This window comes from Camellia sinensis, unplaced genomic scaffold (assembly GCF_055761805.1).
Source record: "Camellia sinensis isolate YWXY unplaced genomic scaffold, ASM5576180v1 Unanchor1, whole genome shotgun sequence".
Taxonomy (NCBI): Eukaryota; Viridiplantae; Streptophyta; class Magnoliopsida; order Ericales; family Theaceae; genus Camellia; species Camellia sinensis.
In genome coordinates this window covers 7,367,384-7,389,341 of record NW_028128987.1, presented here as the reverse complement: position 1 = coordinate 7,389,341, position 21,958 = coordinate 7,367,384, and the positions used below count along the sequence as shown (strand labels likewise).

General features: G+C 35.7%; 1 pseudogene; it reads left to right on the top strand.

Moving 5' to 3' along the window:
• The first annotated feature begins 1,152 nt into the window (after positions 1–1,152).
• LOC145814066 (uncharacterized) lies at positions 1,153–17,779 on the top strand (annotated as a pseudogene).
• The last annotated feature ends 4,179 nt before the right edge of the window (positions 17,780–21,958 follow it).

Below are 21,958 nucleotides of genomic sequence, written 5' to 3'. Positions count from 1 at the left end.
AAGCTTAAAGACCTGGGTGCCCCAACCATTGCATGCATTACAGGGGACCATTTCATTAATAGGGCCTTGTTAACTTTAGGGGCTAGTGTCAATTTGTTGCCATACTCTGTGTACAAGGAATTCGGGCTTGGCGAGTTAAAGCCCACTACTGTTACTCTACAATTGGCTGACCGGTCCCTAAAAGTGCCATGTGACATGATTGAGGATGTGCTAGTAAAGGTCGATAGGTTTTATTTTCCTGTTGACTTTTTGGTTTTAGATATGAAACCGGTAGCCAGTTTTAGGAAACAAATTCCAGTGATTTAGGTCGACCTTTCTTGGCTACAGCCAATGTATGCATAAATTGTTATACCAGGGTTATGGATGTTTCATTTGAAAATATGCAAGTGAAACTCACTATTTTCCAAGCATCCCAACAACTCCATGAAAGATAGGAGTGTTTATTTGTGGATGTTGTGGATGGGACTGTAGAGGAGGCTTTACCCTCTATTCTTGTAGAGGACCCTTTAGAGGCTTGTTTAGCTTATTTTGGGTATGAAAATTTTGATATTGACGGGTCAATGGAGGAAGTGAATGCCTTACTTAATTTTTCTTATACACCGGATTTTCTTCTGTGGAAAGCCTGGTTTGAACCCCTTCCTCCTTTGTCTAAGGGACCTGCCATACTATCTCTAGTCACACCACCTACACTTGAGTTGAAACCACTCCCGGCCACACTCAAGTATGCATTTTTAGGGCATTAGGATAGTTTACCAGTCATCATTGCATCTGACTTGACTGCAGAGTAGTAGAGTCAACTAATGAGTGTTCTTGTGGCACATCGGAGTGCTATAGGGTGGTCGGTGGCTGATTTGAGAGGGATAGATCCCTCCGTGTGCATGCATTATATATATAAAGGAGGATGCCAAACCTTCTCGGGAAATGCAACGGAGACTTAATCCCAACATGAAGGAGGTAGTGAAAAAAGAGGTGTTGAAATTGTTAGGTGCGGGTATTATATACCCCATCTCAGATAGCAAGTGGATGAGTCCCACACAAGTGGTGCCCAAGAAATCGGGCATCAGTGTTGTTGAGAATGAACGAGGAGAGTTAGACCCCACACAAACCACTATTGGGTGGCGAGTGTGCATTGATTATAGGCGATTGAATTCCATGACTAGGAAGAACCATTTTCCTTTACCATTTATTGATCAAATTCTTGAGAGGTTAACGGAGCAGGGTTTTTATTGTTTTCTTGATGGCTACTCGGGGTATAATCAAGTCTCGGTGTACCATGCTGACCAGGAAGAGACCATCTTCATATGTCCTTTTGGCACTTTTGCTTATAGGTGCATGTCCTTTGGGCTATGTAATGCACCGACGAATTTTTAGCGGTGTATGATGGCCATTTTCTCCAACGTGGTGGAGAAATTTTTAGAGGTTTTCATGGATGACTTCTCCGTGTTTACGCCATCTTTTGAGGAATGTCTCCAAAACTTAACTAAAGTACTTACTCGATGTATGGAGACAAACCTTGTTTTGAGTTAGGAGAAGAGTCATTTTATGGTTCGTAGGGGTATAGTGTTAGGACACATTGTGTCCCCTTGAGGTATAGAGGTTGACAAAGTAAAGGTTGACCTCATTGCAGGCCTTTCTCCACCCACTTTTATGCGTCAAATTAGGTTTTTCCTAGGACATGCCGATTTTTACCGTCGATTCATCAAAGACTATAGCAAAATATCCCATCCTTTGTATAGTTTACTTGCTAAGGACACACTTTTTATCTTTGATGACACATGTTTGAAAGCGTTTGAAACACTTCGAGCAACCCTTTCTACTGCCCCTATCATGCAATCTCCTGAGTGGTCCCTTTCATTTGAAATCATGTGTGATGCATCTAATTATGCCCTTGGTGTCGTCTTGGGCTAAAGGGTGAATAAAGTGCCCCATGTTATATCTTATACTGGTCGTACTCTTTCTGATGCTCAATTAAACTACACTATCACTGAGAAAGAGTTACTAGCTGTTGTCTTTGCACTTGATAAGTTCTGGTCCTACCTCCTAGGGTCTAAAGTCATTGTGTTCACTGATCATGCTACTTTGCGGTACTTATTGTCCAAAAAAGAGACCAAACCTAGGTTGATTAGGTGGATTATACCTCTTCAGGAGTTTGACCTAGAAATTCGGGACAAGAAGGGATCCTAGAATGTATTTGCGAATCATCTATCCCGCATCTTTATCGAGCACACAAGTGATCCGTTAGCCTTGCACGACTCGTTTCCGGACGACTAACTTCTTGTGGTATCACAAGTAACCCTCTAGTGGTTTGCTCACATAGTGAATTACTTGGCGGTTGGTCAAATTCCTAAAACTTGGTCTAAGCAAGACAAAGACTGATTTTTTTCACAAGTCAAGCATTATTTCTGGGAAGACCAGGAATTATTCGAGTAATGTCCGAATCAAGTGATTCGGTGCTGTGTGCCTGAGAGTGAAACCCATAGCATTCTCACCTTTTGTCACTCTCATGCATGTGGCGGCCATTTCAGTGGGCAGAAAATGGCCGCCAAAGTTTTACAATATGGGTTCCACTGGCCCTCTATCTTCAAAGATGTCCATAACTTCTTTAAAGCTTGTGTGCGTTGTCAACGCATGGTCTCTATGTCACGACGAGATATGATGCCAATGACCCCCATTTTGATTTTTGAGATTTTTGATGCTTGGGGCATCGATTTCATGGGTCCCTTTCCACCATCTTTTGGATTTGAATACATTTTGGTGGCTGTGGGCTATGTCTCCAAGTGGGTTGAGGCAGTGGCCACCAGAACGAATGACCATAAAGTTGTGGTTAAATTCCTACATGAAACCATTTTTTGTCGTTTTGGGTTCCCACGTGCCATAATTAGTGATGGTGGCAAACTTTTTTGCAACCAATTCTTCGAGGCATTAGTGCGCAAATACATGATCACTCACAAAGTTGGCACTCCCTATCATCCCCAGACTAGTGGTCAAGTAGAGGTTTCTAATAGGGAGGTTAAACACATCCTCGAGAAAACTGTGAGGCCCGATAGGAAAGATTGGTCTACTAGGTTGGTTGATGCACTTAGGGCCTATCGCATTGCATATAAGACACCCATCGGGATGTCTCCATATAGGATTGTGTTCAGGAAACCATGCCATCTCCCTGTTGAGTTAGAACACCGGGCTTTGTGGGCCATTAGGAAGTTCAATTTTAATATGGCCAAAGCCGGTGACCACCAGAAACTCCAACTTAATGAGTTAGAGGAGCTTCGCAATGATGCATATGAGAGCTCCAAAATTTACAAGGCTAGGACTAAGGCATTTCATGATAGACACATTTCTCATAAGTCGTTTGAGCCTCACCAAAAAGGGTGGCTGTTCAATGCCAAATTACGTTTGTTCCCGGGTAAACTCCGGTCTCAGTGGGATGGCCCATATGAGGTTATTAAAGTCTTTCCGCATGGGGCTGTTGAGATTAAGAATCTACAAGATGGTATGACCTTCAAGGTCAATGGCCAAAGATTGAAACATTTTGTGGATGGTATTGAGAAAGGGGAGATGATTGAGGTTATCCACTTGACGGACCCAATATATCTTCCATAGTAATTGCTTTGAGTCTAGGAGACTTTAAATCCTCTAAAGGTGTAATTCTTTTGGTGTTTTCCGTGCCCGAACGGAATCTAATGGTCTGGTATAGCCACCTAATTATATTTGTAGTGAGTTCATAGGAGACCAATTGAAACGGTGGAAACTAGAGTTCGAATAGCAAAGCCTATAACGAAAATGCTTGAAATTTCTGAGACTAAAGTCTGGTTTAAATACCCAAAGATGTGGAGATATCTTCAAAACCACCTCGGCTTGAACTTTGTATGGCAGCCCCATAGGTCGAGTTAGCTTTATGCACCTCGATTCTGGATGCCGAATTAACCTAGTCTATCACCCTTTTGGAGAATAGGGAAAGTTACAAATATTGTTCGGAAGAAAAGTAGTACCTATGGTTTTTGCGTGAAGATTATACAATTATTGAACATTTAGTTTTTTTTTTGAAATGCCATATTTATTTCAGATGTGAAATGAAGGTAGAATTGGTTTGAAAAGTTTTTGGATTGTAATTGGGGTTTAAAAAATTTTTTACAACAGATCACACGTGCGGCCCAAATGAGCGCACGAGTGGAGAGTCCATGCATGGGCGCTCGAATGAAGGGCCAGGCCGCTTAGTGGCCCAAGCCCAAGAGCACACTGCGCAAGCGCTGCTAGAGCGGCCCAATTCCGCCGCTGGAGCCAACCAAAATTCAATGCTCGTGCGGCTCAAATGGCACACGAGAGGTCCATGTCCATCCAAATAAAATAAAATAAAATATTTGAGCGCACGAGCGGAGGCCCAGGATGCATGAGTGGCCAAGGCCCAAAAGCCTACTGCTTTCACGCCGTTGGAATGGCCTAATTCTGCCGCACAAGTGGCCCATAATTCACCGCACGTGCTGCCCACATAGGCGCATGAGCGGCCTACTTTAAAAAAAAGAAAAGAAACGGGCAAATTCTTTATTATATTGACTTATTTTTTTATTTCTTCAAAAAAAAATAAAAATAAATTTGACTTCATTAAGCCAAACCCTAGACCCACCTTCACCATCACTTTCCAGTTATTTTCTCTCTCTACCTCTCATCATCTTCTTTGCTCACTCGCTCTCTCTCTCTCTCTCTCTCTCTCTCTCTCTCTCTCTCTCTCTCTCTCACAAACTCACAACCCCACAAAGTCCCACCATCACCAATCCTTCTTCCATCAACCTTCACTTACCTTTTTCTCGCCACCACCTTCCTACCGGAGCATCACCATCTTCTTCGACCAGTGACCTTCCGATGGCCATTTTTTCCAGCGAATCTACATCTTCTTCTTCCTTTTTTTTCTTTCTTTTTTTTTTTTTTTTTTTATAGATAATCACCCACTTTTTGTTTAGATTAGGGAAAATTACAAACACCCCCTGGAGGTTTGGTGAAAATACAGATTCCCCCCTGAGATTTGAGAAATTACATCCTACCCCCTGAGGTTTATATTTTCATAACAAATTGCCCCATGAAGTTTTTATTTTCATACAGATTCCCTCCTAATTTGTTATGCAAATTTGACCTTCAGGGGGCAATTTGTAATTTCTCAAACCTCAGGGAGGAATCTGTATTTTCACCAAACCTCGAGGGGGGTGTTTGTAATTTTCCCTTTAGATTTCTTAGTTTTCACTTGTAATATTAGTCCATTGGTAGTTTGATGGTGATTTTTTAGCCTTGTTCATCATCATTGTCGATGATCTTCATCCTCATTTAAAAAAAAAAAAAAAGTTGCTTAGCATAAACCGACCACCACATGTGCGGCCGACGCCGGTGCACGTGCGGTTCACCCTACAATTAAAACAAACAAACAAACAAAAAAATCTAGGCTTGAACCACCACACGTGTGGCCATCTTCGGCGCAAGTGCGGCCCCAAAAAATTTAAAAAATAATCGTTAATAATAATAATAATAATAATAATAATAATAATAATAATAATAATAATAATAATTTAGCTTGTTGTAACCTATTTTTGTATAATGTAGTTGTTTAATTTAACGGTTTAGTTAGTGGTTCTTATTTCTTCAATTTCAATTTAATTGTTTAGTTAGTGATTTAGTTTTATTTTTTATTTAGTGATTTAATTGTTAGTTTAATTGTTTAGTAGTTTAGTGTTTTATTTTTATTTTTATTTTTTGTATTTTTATCTTATTTTATTTTATTCTATTCTATTCTATTTTCTTTTCTTTTCTTTTCCTCTACTAACTTATTTATTTGTTTATTTTATTTCATACTTTGGTTTGCCTATTTTTATTTAAGTCAGGTATTTATTTCATTTTTATTTTCTTTAAAAAAAATTGAAAAAAAAAATCTGGTAGTGGGATGACAATGAGGTTTTGAGTGATTTGTGCATGCGTGCGCTATTTGATGAGTGCTGATATTATAGTTCCATGTTTTTGGTTGTGTTGGTTGTATTATTTTGTGCAGATATATCTACATCATCCCACCGAGCACCCAAATGGCCTCGCAATGCTAACATCGCTGCTAGGGATGTACCAACCGACACTTGGGCCAACAAACCAATTGCCTATGACACACCTTTGGATGTGGAGTTCTTCTACCGCCATCAACCCACTACATGGAGTGTCCAACAACTTGAAGACCGGGGCCTCCTCTGCACCGTCACTAAACTGGCGTATCCTCGCATTGTGCGAGTCTTTTATTAGAACATATACATTAGTGCTGAGGCCCCGGGAACTCTTTTGTCCATTGTTGACAGGGTGGAGTTAGTGGTCACACCAACTTCCATTGCCAAGGTTCTCTATTGTTCCATGGACACTATCAATGAAGAGTAGATCTCGATGTTCACTCGGGAACTCACAGTCCCGGCACTGGTGACCAAATTTTATGACGGGCGACAGGATGATGACAACTGAACTAGCATCCAGCCGGCTAACTTACCGTGCCATCTCCTCTTCCTTGATGTGGTTCTAAAAAAGAATGTCATCCTTTTAGGCCACAAGGAAGAGTGGCGAGGGGATTTCCTCTGTGCCATGCATAAATTTGACTTTGGGTTTTAGGTCAACATCCCTATTTTGATCTTCAACCAGATGGCCCGTATCCTTCATGAAATCAAGTTCCGCAACACCCGAGACAGTTCTACATGGGACCTCCCTTTCGCCAACCTCATCATTGCACTCATAAATGACCAATGGATATACCCACTCGAACCCAATGAGGTTCAGCTTCCGCCGCCAACGCTTTATGGTAAAACCCAATGACGCCAATTCACTGCTTGCCTGTCGCCTCCATTACTCCTCCCCGATGCCCCAGCCAATCCTAATGATGTTCTGGTAGAGCCCGCTACCGTGCCAGCACCAGCGCCACTGCCATTCCGTATGACGCGGGCGTAATAGTAGGCTCTTTTGGACAATCAAACCACTATTCAGCAATCTGTGGTTGATCTCCGGGCCAACTATCAGGTATATCGGGATTACTCGCAGATGGCATTTGATGGGTATCAATAGTCAGTTGCATCTCTACAAATTGACTTCTACCCATATTAGGAGTCGAGCTAGAAACGATTTGATCAACTTGGCGCTAGGGTTCATGATGAGGCATTCGAGACTCGGGTGATGCATGCCCTATTTGAGCAGCATTTTCCACCACCGCCGGATCCAAATCAGTGATATCTGTTATATTTTCTTTGTTTTATTTCTTTGTTTTATTTTTGTTTTTTTTTAATTTTATTTTTCTTTTTCTTTTATACTGTATAGACCCCCCTCCCAAAAAAAAATGTGTGTGTGTGTGTGTGTTTGGTGTGTCCTTGCCTCGCTGGATGTATGCCTACGCCATCTGGTAAGATCCTCTCTCTCTCATTTTACTATGTACTTTCCACTTGCTTATATTGAGGACAATGTTGTATTCCAGTTGGCGGGTGAGGGTTTTTATAAAAACAATTCATGTTTGTATTTGCTGCACTTGATTACACCACTTCACTTGATGTTCACTTTGTGCCAGTATGGTAGTGATATGAGCGTATGTTAATTGGGGAACATAGTGGACTTGTATGAACATGATTTATTGGGTAGATACTTGCATGTGAAGTTTGCACAAGGAGAGTTGTTTGTATTTGTAGTATTAATACACTTGTCATGAGTATGCCTTGATTCACATGAACGCACTTTCATAGCGATGACCTCTCTATTCTAATCCCTGGTGTACATCATTGATAATTGCTAGTGTTGCAGGAAGAATAAATGAGTAGCCTTGATTCTCAAAAAAAAAAAAAAAAACCCTTGACTTGTTTGGGTTTGTAGCCTCTTTAACTCGAGTTATTAAGCCCATAGGGGTGTCTCTACACCTAGTGCCCTAAAACCGTCTGATTTAGGAGTCATTGGCCCAATCCTTGTTACATGGGTTAATTAGAAAGCTTAAGGGACCTAGACATTGCACAGTTAAGAAAATAATAATAATAATAATAATAATAATAATAATAATAATAATAATAATAATAATAATAATAATAATGTAGCCTTTTCAGCTTGAGTTATTAAGCTCGTAGAGGTGTCTTCACACCTAGTGACCTAAAACCGTCTTGTTTGGGAGTCATTGGCCCAATGCTTGTTACATGGGTTGATTAGAAAGCTTAATGGATCAAGACATTGCACAGTCTTTCAAAAAAAAAAAAAAATTGAGAATCCTGGTTGCAATCTGTATATGTTGGATGTTATCATGAGTTACACTGGGTTATTATAGTGTACAGATAACTAGTATAGAGATTGCACTTTACCCCGAGGGTACTGATAATGTGTCTACTAGCATTCACAAATACATGAAACTTAATTTTTGTAATACTGAATTGTGGTGTTTGCTCAATAAATTTCTTCATGCTTGTCCATTGTGCCTTCAATGACTCATCATGTCTTAATATCACACTGTAGTGGCACATAGGTTGATTGTTAGGTGGAGTAGTGTGGTTAATTATTGTTGAGCAAATATGAATATGTTGATATTTGTCGGTATCATTTCTAGAAACCCTCACAAGACTATACTCGTCCATTTAGGGTAACCTTATGGTTGAAAGGCTTGTTGCATATGCTAAATGTAATTGTGACTCCTATGAAAGTGGCTTAGAGTTATTTTACTTTTTTTATTTCTTTTGTTTTGCTCAAGGACTAGGAAAATGTAAGTTGGAGGATGTGATATAGGCCGAAAGCTACCACATTAAGGCCACTTAAGTTACATTTTGTCTTTCAATATTGTTTATATGGTAGAGATGATGTGTTTTGTGCACTTGTACAGATTTGGTAGGTAACACGCAAATTCAATCGAAAAAAGCGTGAAAGCAGATTCTTCGTGCAAGGAGCAAAAAATCCTGGCCTGCCACCTCACTGCACTTGGGCCCACATGGGTGCTCGAGCAGCCCACCTTGGGTTACGTGCGTGAAATTTTAAGGCTCTTTTACTGGGAATAAAAAGGAAAAAAAAAAAAAAAGACTGAAGAGGGGTTTAAAGATTTTTGGGAGAAAACGGAGAGAGAGGCTAAGGTTTAGAAGAAAAGAACTTGAGGCTTGAAGAATGTCTCCCATGGTGGCTTCTTCCTCCTCCATCTTTTCCCACTCCTCCATGAGTGGCTAGGCTATTATTTCTATGGTTTTGATAAAACCCTAGCCAAGTAAATAGGGTTTTATTTTTGCTTTTTGATTATGTAAAGGTTTGAACAAATTATATAGTGTTTAAGAAGTTTTAAATATATTTTTCAGTATTCTCTTCAAGTATTCTTCTTTCTGTAATTGTTGAATACTTTCCATACAATAGTTTTCTGTGCTTTCATGTTTAAGGTATGAGACGAGCCATACTTCGAGGGACGAGTTGTGTTGCTATCTTAGTTTAGAGCGAACGACTCGTAGTACTTGAGATGGTTCATGCCTAGACGTTGAGCATGTTAATTTTCTTGTTAAATGCTTCGAATTTGTAGTTGCGAAGTATTATTTAGTTCAAACCGTAATATAATTGAATCTCAAATTGAAGCCTTATTTATGTAACTAGTGGTAGACTCATTACCTTAGGTTTTTCCCAAAAATCAATAACCCCAATTTTATTTATAATTGATAGTTTAATCCATTTGTTTATTATTAGTTTATGACTCCCTTAATCCTTTTATCAAAATTAATTTAGAAATCTAACAATTAAATTAGTTTAATTTCCTGTTTGTCCCTGTAAATCGATACTTGGACTTACCACTATTCTAAGGAATTTGGTATAGTTTAGTATTTATTTTTGGTGTGTGATCAGTTGTTATCTATTGTTCATTGTTGGGTGGTTTATTCACATGAGCCGGACCGTGTAAATCCGGGGCGTGAAAAAAATTTATCACTGAATATATATTTGATTCTTGTGTTGATTTGTGACGGTAATGAAATGAAATTGTAAAAAGCTGAAATTGTAAGTTTGGCAACTATTTTAAGTTTTAGTTACAGGCGGTGAAAATTGTAAAATTTTACAATTTCAGTTTTTTGGGTGCTGAAATGAATCATGCTTTAAAACTGTAAAATTTTACAATTTCAAACTTTAAAATTTTGCAGTTTCATAGGATGTTTTCCAGTTTGATTAATAAGGACAAATGCTTAATAGAATCATGCTTTGGAACTGTAACATAGTTTCAAAGCATACTTTTTAGTTTGACCAATATTGGAGATTATTTGCTTAAACCCTACAAAAATTGAAAAATAATATATAATTTTTTCCATTGTTGTTTGTTATTGTTATATATATGTGTATATATATATATATATATTTTTTTTTTTCCTTATCAATATTTTGCTATATTTTTTCACTATAATTTCTCCATTTATTCTTTTTTTTTCCCCAAACAATATTCTGGATATTTTAGTGAGTCCCCGATGATGTTATTGAAGTTCAACGAACATTCTGGACATTCCAGTGACTTCCAGTGACGTTCAGAACACTCTAGCGATACTCCAGCGACTTTTCGGTGATGTTAAATATTTTGACGAGTTTTTGGTGACCGTTTGACGGAAGTCCAGTGGTAGTGGGATGTAGCAGTGTTTTTAAAGTTATAAAAAACAATTTAAAAAAAAAATTTTTTGGTAACAATTAAAAATGTGTAAGACTAATTGGTGCAAGTGTTTTGTTTTGGGATTAGATCGATTTTGAATTTTGTGTATAGGACTTACTTGGTTGGTAAGTGTCCCTTTAAAATGTATTAGAAAAGGAAATTACAATAAAAACTTTTGAAATGCATTGCAACAGCTAAAAAATCATGAAAAATAAAAAAATAAACTTTAATTATTGAAATACAAAATTACATCAATGCATCTAGTATGTTATTAAAAATGCGTATGTACACAAAGAGAGGGAGAGGGATTAATATCCATTATTTATTTGGATCTAATATGGCCTCATTTCCTTGATGTTTTTCATAAACCAAATAATTCAAACCTCCAATATTCCAATCTTGATACAATAAACTCGAGGATTATCTGGGAAGCCTGCTTTTGCAGTATTTAATGGAATTTGTGGCTTCCAAGGAACAATATTATTTTCAGTCAAAGGCAAGTGAATTGGGACAAGTTGATTGATGTGATCAAACTTCAAGTTGCATTCTGAATTAAATCAAATTTGGGTTTGAAGGCTTCTTCATTAGTGATTTGATGTTTCACATTAAGAGGTCAGAAAAATCAAATCTAAGAATAAGAGCAGGTGAACCCCTGTTTAGTATCTTTAATTTGCCCCTTGCTTTCAGGCATCTTCTGTGTGTTTGTAGCAAGCACCTTGCTCGCTTTTTCTTGTGTTTCGCTTTGGGACTACGTATGATTTTGTTTGCTTTCAAGTGCTAACGTAATTGAGATGAAATGGCTAAGCCTTGATGCGGTTTTTCCAATAGCTTGATCCGATTGTCGTTTTGTTCTTTCATCAAACAAATGTTTTTTTTTTTTTTTTTCTGACAAAAAAAAAAATAAAAAAAATCTTGATATCATATGCACCAAATGTTCCATCACTATGCTCTCCTCAAATAGTAACATCACCCCATCAGTCATCAATTGGGTAGGGGAGAAGATTGTAGGAAATACACAGGAGGAGAGGGAGGACTTTCAATCCAAGAACAATAGTCCTTGACTGCATTACCATACAAAAGACTATATGGCCCATATCTGAAAACCTCACCAAAGCATGCACTACCAAGCCCTTTGATTGCTTTGCAACAATCAAGACCTAACCTAATTCGTCGCTCATTCAACGATCTCCGTAGATCCTCATGACATCCTTCAACACGACTCACATATCGCCAGCATTCGAAATGGGGCCCTTCTACTTGTCGTTTTGTGTTGCGCCCTTCTACTTGTCGTTTTGTGTTGCGCGCCATAGCAGTGGTGGGTATGCTGGTTGTGGCTGCCAATGCCATTGTCATGACCGTGAACACCATGGTTTGTGTGAGACACCATTGTTTTTTTTTTTTTTTGTGTGTGTGTGTGTGTGTAAATTTTTGTCTTATGAAATGTTGATGGTTTGATGGAATGGAGGGCTTGTAGGTCTGTAGGGTTTGGGCTTTAAATCACGGAGTACTATATATAAGAAACTGTTCTCTATTCATGCACTGTTGGTGTAAGGTATAGACACGTAATGAATGTCTTTTTTTACATTTTAAGTTGGGATTACTATGCTATTAATGTCTCACATCAAATGTTGTCAGAGTACTTTAGTTCATCGTTTATAGGTAACTATTTAGTAGTTTCAGAGAGTTATATAATATTATTTATGTAGTATTAGAAACTCGTGTAGCAAAAAATTTTAAGAGTAAAATAGCAAGACGAAACCAGAATTTCATCTTTGAGAGGACCAAAACACGATGAAAAAAAAAATCCAATTTACTGTGAATGAATTTTTCTATAGCTCTCCTGTGATGTAGTTGTTGGGTGCATGATCAATCAGGTCACACCATATAATGACCAAGAATTTCCTATACTCAAATTATTTTTCCCGTTGTTTGATCAAAACAGTTAATTATTTTTCAAACAAACATGATCCAATCAGTAGCTCCCGATATCCGATTGACCTGATTTTTGGTATGCTTGATTTTTAAAATGCATTACAAAATGAACAATTTGAATTATCAAAACAGACCCAAATTGTATCAACAGTACACTAGAGTGGACCGTCTAATTAAATATCTCAATTGAAAAGCATCCAATCCTAAAGAAAATAGAATCATCCTAGCATTATTCTCAATGAATGAATAAAACAAGTCAGTTGAAAATCGAAGACCAACAAACTTTTATGGGTAATCTACTTTATTCAAAATAAAATTGATTTTTGATTATACAAATAATAAGTAAAATAATTAGTATCAATTTTCTTTCTTTTCTTTTTTAAGATTTAAAATCCTGGCATAGGATGTAAAGAGCAAAAGACAAGTTTTATTGTTGTTTTTGTTTTGTTTTGTTTTGTTTTGTTAATTAGAGGCACCAGAATCTCCTATTTGTGAATATTTGGATGAATAAAACAGAGGTTAATTTGTAGGGGGGTTTGATATTCGGATGGGTTTGATATTCTATAATCTAAACAATTATATGAATCATGGTTCACATATACATAGACAAACAAAATGGGAAATTGGATGGCATATAGAGTTTAGAAAGACAGGCAGCCTTGGGATATCTGGCGCAGCTTTGGCCTTGTCCGATTCATGTCAATATGATGGAGCAGGCTTGGCATTTGAAATGAGTTCGGAGGATGGTTGCTGGTTGTGATGGTGCTTTTCAGGGCGAGTTGTGCCGGTTTTGTGGTAGGGCACTGAGTCAGGACCATTTGGATACTAAAAAATGAGATTGAAAATAGAAAAAATTGGAGGAAATATATTGTTGTAAATAGGTGATTGGATTTCCAGTTTTGCCTGCTGCATTGCGACAAAGCTCTTTTTTCATTGTTGAGAGAGAATGGTACTTCTACTTGCACAAGGTAATAAACAAGGGGTTCAGATCCTCTCTGAAGAAATTGTCTATCAACATCTGCTGGAGCTTTAACCCAGAGATCACCACGTTGTTATCTGAGGATTCAAAGGCTGAGAAGCATGGAAAATAAATGGAATGGTGCCATTTAACGAAGGACAACAGCGTGGCTTCAAAACCACATCATTTCAACTATTAACAGCAGCAAAACCTTGCCTCATCTGTTTCTTCCTACACAGACTTCATCCCTCTTGGCTGGGGATCCATATACAGACCCAAACTTCTCTTTTCGCCCACACCTAGCTTCATTCATCGCAGCCCCTCAAGGAAATTAAACCCTTATAAGAATAAAACAAAGATAATACTGTACTAAAATGCAACAAGTGGATTGAAAGACCAAAATGAGAAATCTCTATGAAATTATGTTACCTGTAAATTGTTATACGACAGGGTACTTCTATAATTTACACTACAAGAATTTCAGGTACTAGCTAGTCTAGAAAACTTTTTTAACTAGACTTCCAATAAAAATGTAACTTCTTTTTTTTTTTTTTTCCCCCAAATTAATCATATAATAGCAACACATTTCTATAAGCATTATAATCTATTTTTGACATTTTGTCATATCAAAATTTCACTCACCTTAGATTTTAGTTTATTATATTTGATTTTTTTTTTTTTTTACACCTAAGGGAACCCTAACGAAATACATTGAGAAAAAACTGTTGAGATCGATTTGGATTGCTAAATTTGCCGTTTTGGAACGAAAATGTACCATGTTTCCAAATGAACATTCCAAAACATAGTTTGCTAGGGTATCAACGTTTTCTGGTTAGCTACTAAATACTGCAAACAATGCGAGTGTCTGCTAGTTGGTACCTCATTATAATTTTTCTATTAAGAAATATCTATTTAATTGTGATGATGTTTGCTAGCAGTAGAACTTAGAAGCACTTGCAATGAAGTTTTCTCAAGATATGTATCAACTTTATATATGTTGCAATAACATTTAAATAGCGGAGATAAATATCTCTACTTCTTTATTAAGTATTTCTAGCATGGAAAATTTAATACAATATAAATGAGAACTTACACTACCAAAATTAAGCATTTTTAGAGCAGTCCTCTGGGTAGAAAAGTAGTCTTTTCATTATAGATGAACCATTGATTCATCTGTTGGTGAGTTTCGGGTATGCTTTTACGGTCATCTATGGCATGGCCAAGCACATATGGTCATGACCATTATTCGATTGAGATCTATGCACTACTTCAAATGACCCCTCAGGCTTTAATAACCAAATTAGCTACCACAGTATGCCAACTTGCTTTGAGGTGACAGGTGATCATAGAAAGGTTCACAAACCCTTCTGCCTTGCCTTGCTCATAGCACAGATCAAATTTCAATGGATTTAAATTGGGCCTCTTCAGGTACAACTGTGAGAAGTACTTTTGCAGTTATCTTTCTAAAATATCATATGCAGGTTTGATAATACAAGAATATCTTATACCAGAGTCAACTATGCACCCACCAGCAATGTCATTGCCTGTTAATGCAAACTGCTTCAAGAGAGATACCAAAGTTTGCTTGTCATTTGATCATGTTTTTAGGACTACTACTTCAGGAGGTTGATCGACATCCTTTTCTGTATCGACAAGGGTATCCATCAAAATCAGAAAGGAGGTGAAGCAAGAACTTTGTTCTGATTGACCATGAGAGCATTGCTCAAAAGATTCTTGAAGAGAGAGTTGATTCTCACAAGAGCAAAGCTAGCATTGTGAGCATAACAAATGGTGCCTCCACAGGTTGACATCCGATCCAACCTAGTAGTAAGCGACCCTCCACAAGCAACCAAAAAAATCCTTGGTGAACTTGGCAAAAACTTGAACTGCGTACATACATACTTTTAAAAAAAGGTAAAGCCAACAGACATATAGAAACTGGTGCTATTGCGGCTACACCTCCCAATTTGTCAGCTATACTACGAAGAATGGCATGGATTGGTAGGAAATACCATTCCGGCACTATATGAGGCAGGGTGGGCATCGGATTAGCAGGTATATATAATTGTCGGGATGCCCTAAAACATTAGGAGCATAAAAAATCCAAATGGAAAAATAGATAGCAAAAGCTACCCCATTGGTAAATTTAATATTTGTTAAGGAAACAACAAAGCTACTGGGCTTGAGCTTGATTCCATACAATGCTAGTTTTGATTTGTTTCTTATAGTACAATTGTCTAGCCTGTAGCACATGGGTTTAAAAGAGGGAATTACAAGGTGTGCAGCAGCTAAAGAAGACACTTTTTTTTTTTCGGGACCCTTTGTCTTTAGTAATTTTTTTTTTTAAATTTGTGTCAAAAATCTAGTCTCAAAAGATCTTAGAAGGGAAAAAATTGAAACATCTATAAAAAAAATTACTAAAGGCAAAAAACAAAAAACAAAAACAATCAACTTTGTAAGCTTTGTCATCTTCACTAGACTTTTTTCATTTTATTTTTTTTAAATTTTCAATTCCATCTAGTCTAATAGGATGCAAAATTGAATATATTTTTTTTTAATAAACAAATACTAAAGACAAAAAAAGTCAACAAAAAAGTTATTAAAAAAGCAATTGCCAAACACAACCTTAGTGTCTATTCTTTTTTCCATGAGTAACTTTTGATAATATAAATGTGAGGGGAAAAAGGCTGTCATAAACAGGACAAGGCAATATATTTAACAAATATAAGATGAAAATTTTCTTGTATGTGTCTTGTGTGTGTTAAAGCAACCTTGTTGGCTCGCCCTGTGTAGAAATTGAAACGACACATCAAAGGAAAGTATTATCTTAAAGTAGTATTCATATTTACAAGTGACTGTGAAAAACCAATACACTTGAATTGAATTAATTATACATCAAGTGGAAGTATTATCTTAAAACTATATTCATAACTTGAGGATATCAAGTGGAAGTATTAGTCGAAAAAGGACGTTCGGAGGGAGAAACGCAAAACAGCCCCTGAACCACTATATTCATGTCACGACAAACTTCCTCATGACAAATAGGACATGTTGCAACAGACGGAATGTAATTAGCATGCGTAGGTTGGGAGTTAGAGCCGAAAATGCCTTAAACTTAGTTGAAAAAGGGCATTCGGAGGGCGAAAATGCAAAATTGCCCCCGAACCACTGTATTCATGTCATGGCAAGCTTCCTCGTGACAAATAGGACCTGTTGCAACAGACAGAATGTAATTAGCACGCGTAGGTTGGGAGTTAGAGCCAAAAACACCTTAAACTTAGTCAAAAAAGGGCAATATGTGATGATTAAATTCAACAGCAAATGAAAAGTTTAACGGAGTAAGTGTTAATGTTGTCAGTATTGGGTGTTATTGAGGTTTCATGTTTCTTACTATTACATATGTTTAGAGCAAATTACCAAGTTTGGTACATGGTGATAGGTATTTTAATGGCCTAACAAGTGAAGCAACAGGGAACACTGAAAGTCTGAATTCATAAGACATAGGCCTCAGCTCTCAATGTGTCAACTCTCATGTGTATAGGTATTATGATCTGTTTCAAATATGGATGAATTGTTAACATTGGTGATTATTTGCTAACATGAATTGTTGCTATGTTTAACTATGCTGGAACTTCTATGTGCTTATAATTTTGATTATGGATTTTTCTTTGTCTTCTAAAATATTCCTCATGTATTATATCCAGTGAAATAAATTATTTTGTGGCTATTAATTTGTGTTTGTGCATTAATTCTTTTGTAGTTTACCTGCTATCATTGTATGAATTGCATTTGCATTAATAAGTATTTGTGTGCAGATCGGAGTATGATACCCTTGGTACCTCTGTTAAAGCTGTTGTTGTTTATCTTGGAACAGCATTAGTAAAGGTTGGTTGATGCAATTTCATGTTGCCACTTGACCTTTCATTTGATTCATTTTTGTATCTCTGATTTACATCTAATCCTCTCCATTTCGATAGATATATTCTCATCTCCAGCTTCATACTTTTAATTTCTATTAACACTTTTTGTCCCCTGCAACAGCTTTTTTGCCTGGCAACCTTTCTTAAGGTGTCTGAAAATGACAGCTTTGATCCATATCAAGTACTTTGTGGATGTTTTTTTTTTTTCACTTTCTTTTTCTTTTCTTTTTTTTTTTTTTTTGGGTTGTGTTTTTGCTTTTTGTGATATTGGGTGTTTAGACTTTAGATTCTATACGGAGGATTGTGTTGCTGAAGTCCTTAGGTTCATCATCATATATTAGAATCTAATTTTATGAGCCAACCTGTGAGAGCATGAGGTGTCTATATGTAATACCTTATGAACAATATGCAAAGCATATATCTGGGTATATATGTGTATATAATATTCTTTTCAATTATGTTTTAATATTATTAGATGGATAAAAATCCATTCGCACCTTATTACACAGAAATTATAATAAAAAGAAAAGAAATCTACTACTTTTTGTTACTAGATCATTTTGCAAGTTTTATGGTCTTTCTGACCATGTTTATGGACTTGAATATTAATGATATCTAAGACTTGTTACAAATATTATTCCTCTATTATCTTTTCTATTAACTTTATCTTTGAAGATTGGGACTTCAGTTGTTCAGCCATTATTATGCAATTAATAAGAAAAAAAACACTGATGTATAGAGGAGATTATTTGGTGCTTGTTCATTGATCCATCTACTACTCAACTCTATCTCCCCTCCATGTGAGAATTGAGGAATTTCTTCTCTCATGATCTGTATAAAAATAGCTGCCAAAAATCTCTGATAAGGAAATTGAAGCTATTACAGCAGTTTGTTCTAACCTGAAGGTCTTCTTCATTTGTTGTGGTTCATTCGTTGCATTTTCATTAGTTGGTATATTTGTTGCTGTATAACTGATATTGTCTGTTATATCCTCATAAATCGTTATTTGCCTATTTTAGTTGAAATCTTTAAAATAACAATCTATTAAGCTAAAAAGAATCATTCACTGATTTTTCTTTATTTAGTCTTGCTATATCAATTGATATGTTCATTGTGTTATTCATCTAATTCAATTGAGTTAGTCATCTAATTTTTCCTTCTCCATAAGCTAAATTACTTGTTAAATAAATTGAACCATATTCTGTTTAAACAAAAATCAAGCTCATCATTTTTGATTAGTTTCTTCATTGGTTTTTCCTCATTTTGTTTTGCTATATTAGTTATAATACTTGTTCAGCTATTCATCTTGAACAAATTAACTATCTGGTTTCTCACCTCCAGTAGTTCAAATCACTTTTTAAGTAAACTACAATCTGTCAATTTCTGATTAGGAAAAGGAAACATATAAATGTGTCAATGCCTTAAGGTTATACATTTGAATTGAGCCAATAATTCATTGAGTAAATTATGCAAATAGTCCATGTAGTTTACATGATGTTTCAATTTGGTCTATGTAGTTTCAATTTGCTTGATTTTGCCCCTTAATTTAACGGATTGTGTCATTTTAGTCTAATAAATAACGGTTGTTAGGTTAATTTAACGGAAGGTCAAACAATGTGTCAATTTTGTCCCTGTATTTTATACAGTGTGTCAATTTGGTCCCTATAGTTTCAATTTTCTCGATTTTGACAGGGACTAAATTGACACACTGTGGAAAATACAGGGACCGAATTGTCCCTGTAGTTTACATGATGAATCAAATACAACTTAAGAGATCGTACAGTTGAATTTTAAAAAGGCTAAATATCTCAAATCTTAAGATCATCGGGGATTTGTTCAATTGTTAACTCTAGACTTCAAAATTAGTTGCAGTGCATATAAACTAGTTCGGTCATCTAATTATATGTGTATATATATATATAATGAGAAATAAAAGTATAGTCTCAAATGGAATTGGGTGAGACACAATTAATCCATTAATCTCTCGTATCATCTATCTTTTGTTAATCTAAGTTATTAGATTGTGTTGAATGATAACTAATTGCATTTAGATTGTAGATTTTATCTATATTTTATTAGTAGATTCTAGATTGTGATTCAAAGCATTGACTATTTGGTGTTGCACTCCTTTTTTACCATTAGAAGATGCTAAATAACGGTTACATTACGCAGACTTTTTCAATAGAAGTAGAGAAAAAAAAAAATCAGAACAGTATTCACATAATTTTGTAGTTAGTTTTACAAATTTTGAGTTCAAAGGCCTTTTCGAGAAGGGTTAAAAAAAATTTATTAATTTATTTAGTTTATTTGAATTATGTTATTTTTTATTTTTACACGTCTTTTTATAATAAATAAAGATAATTATTTTAATACCTTTCAATTTTTTTTAGATGGTTTAAATAGTAGACTTGTTTAATTGTTTGAATTAGATATAAGAAATTAATCAAAATATATTATTACTTAGATATATAAGATAAATTATAATATCTTTGAGATATGAGACATAATGATAAAATAATTATATTGTTATAGTTCATATGTGAGCTGTCATTATTGACAAAAGCGGTGAGACCAGTAAAAGCATTGGGACCACTACGTAATGATAATGGTGACAACTCACATACTAAGGTAAATATTGTACATAAATATGGTTATTATAACATTATTAAATATGAGATAGATTATATATAATGTAAGAACATTTTTATTATGTTTGATTAAAGTAGGATATAGCATGACCCATATCGTTTGACGAGAAAATGTTTCAAATCTCCAAAATAAAATTTTATAATTTAATTCATAATAATATGACATGATAAGTGTTAACTTGTGATTTATTATTATGAATGAATTCATTAAAATTATAAATTTCTAACATTTAAAAAAAATATATATATAATACCATAATGAGTAATAGTACATAGAAGAAATTGCATTTTAGTTTGATAGTGGGAAAATAATCCCATTTTCATGATGGTTTAATTTTATTTATTTACTTTTTATTTTGTATGGTGTAGGTTTTTTTTTTTTTCTCTTTTTTTCCTTCTGAATTTGGTATAATGTATTTTTTTTTTTTAAAAAAAAAACTTGCATTAGATAAGATTTCAATTATAATGAAACTATCTTAAAATTATTAGATAATCTTAGGATATTATATGACAATACTCTTATCAATTATCAAATATTATGTTCTTTTATTATTCTTCTGTTATCTAACATCTAATCATAAATTTCACTCTCTGGAACACCACCAAATAACTTCTTATGTTGGGTCAAAGAGGTATATGGACATCCCCACTATATATATCCAACCAAAAAAGGGACTTGGGACTATTCTTAGAAAAGCGAAATGGGATAAATGTAATGAATGGGGTTACTTTTTCATTGTTGAACACATAAATGTAATGTAATGGTGGTGGCGGGGTTTCGGTTTGGAGAAGAGTGTGGAGCTGGGTGTGCCTTGAAGGCTGAAGGTGTGTGCGTTATTATTAGTGTTTGGGTTTGGAGGTCTTGGTGGTGCTACTAATTTAATACCATATATATGTCAGTTTTATTTAGAAATTGTATGTCAGCAAACCCCTCGGGAAGGGTCTATTTTTCTACCCCCAAAGCAAACATCACAGAGATTCAGTGGGAGAGAGAGAGATACTTGGAAAGAGACTTCTCTGTCCATTAGTTTTTCACGGCTCTCAGAGAGAGAGAGAGAGAGCTCTGTTCTTCAAATCCATGGGGGTCGTGGCACTTTAATAAGGTTTTAGGGTATAAGTTTTGACGTGTCAGATTTTATACTTTTCAAAATCAAATTTTAGGGGTTTGGTACCGTAGTTTTAGAATAATCCCCTAAGTATTGGACGACTCGTATCCAGTATTTGGATGTGAAGTCGAATTTTGGCAGCTACACTCTCTGATTGAAATGGTGTGCGCGTTGTGGAGTTGGTGCACACACCCGAGGTTTGCCCCTTATCCTACTTCGGTTAACCGACATTAGGTGATTGATTCCAAAGTCAACGGAGGACATATTTAAAGAGTTTCCTCGTTAACCAAATGAGAGAGCTCTTCTTACCTTTGAAAAACTCTTACATTGCATATTATGGCCTATTTTGTGAAGTGGTTTTATTTTAAGGGTGATTGATTAATAAGTCTCATATTTTGAATTTGTGATCTATATAGTCTTTTATATATATATATATATATATATATTTGTGTGTGTGTGTGTGATACATTTAATCATTTTGGATGTATAATGACTCATTTGCTCATCACATTAGAGTGTTACATTTAGAAAGTTATGTTTGAGTGTTACGTTTGAAAAAAGTACAGTAAAGAGTTTTCAGTGTGTTACGTTGGAGTGTTACATTTTTGCAAAAAATAAACTAAAGAGTTTTTTTAATATGTTACGTTAGAGTGTTATCTTTTTACAAAAAGTACACTAAGAAGCCTTTTAGGAGTCTTACGTTGGAGTGTTGGAGTGTTACCTTGGAATGTCACATTTGGAAAAACTACACTAAGAAGTTTCTTTAGAGTTTA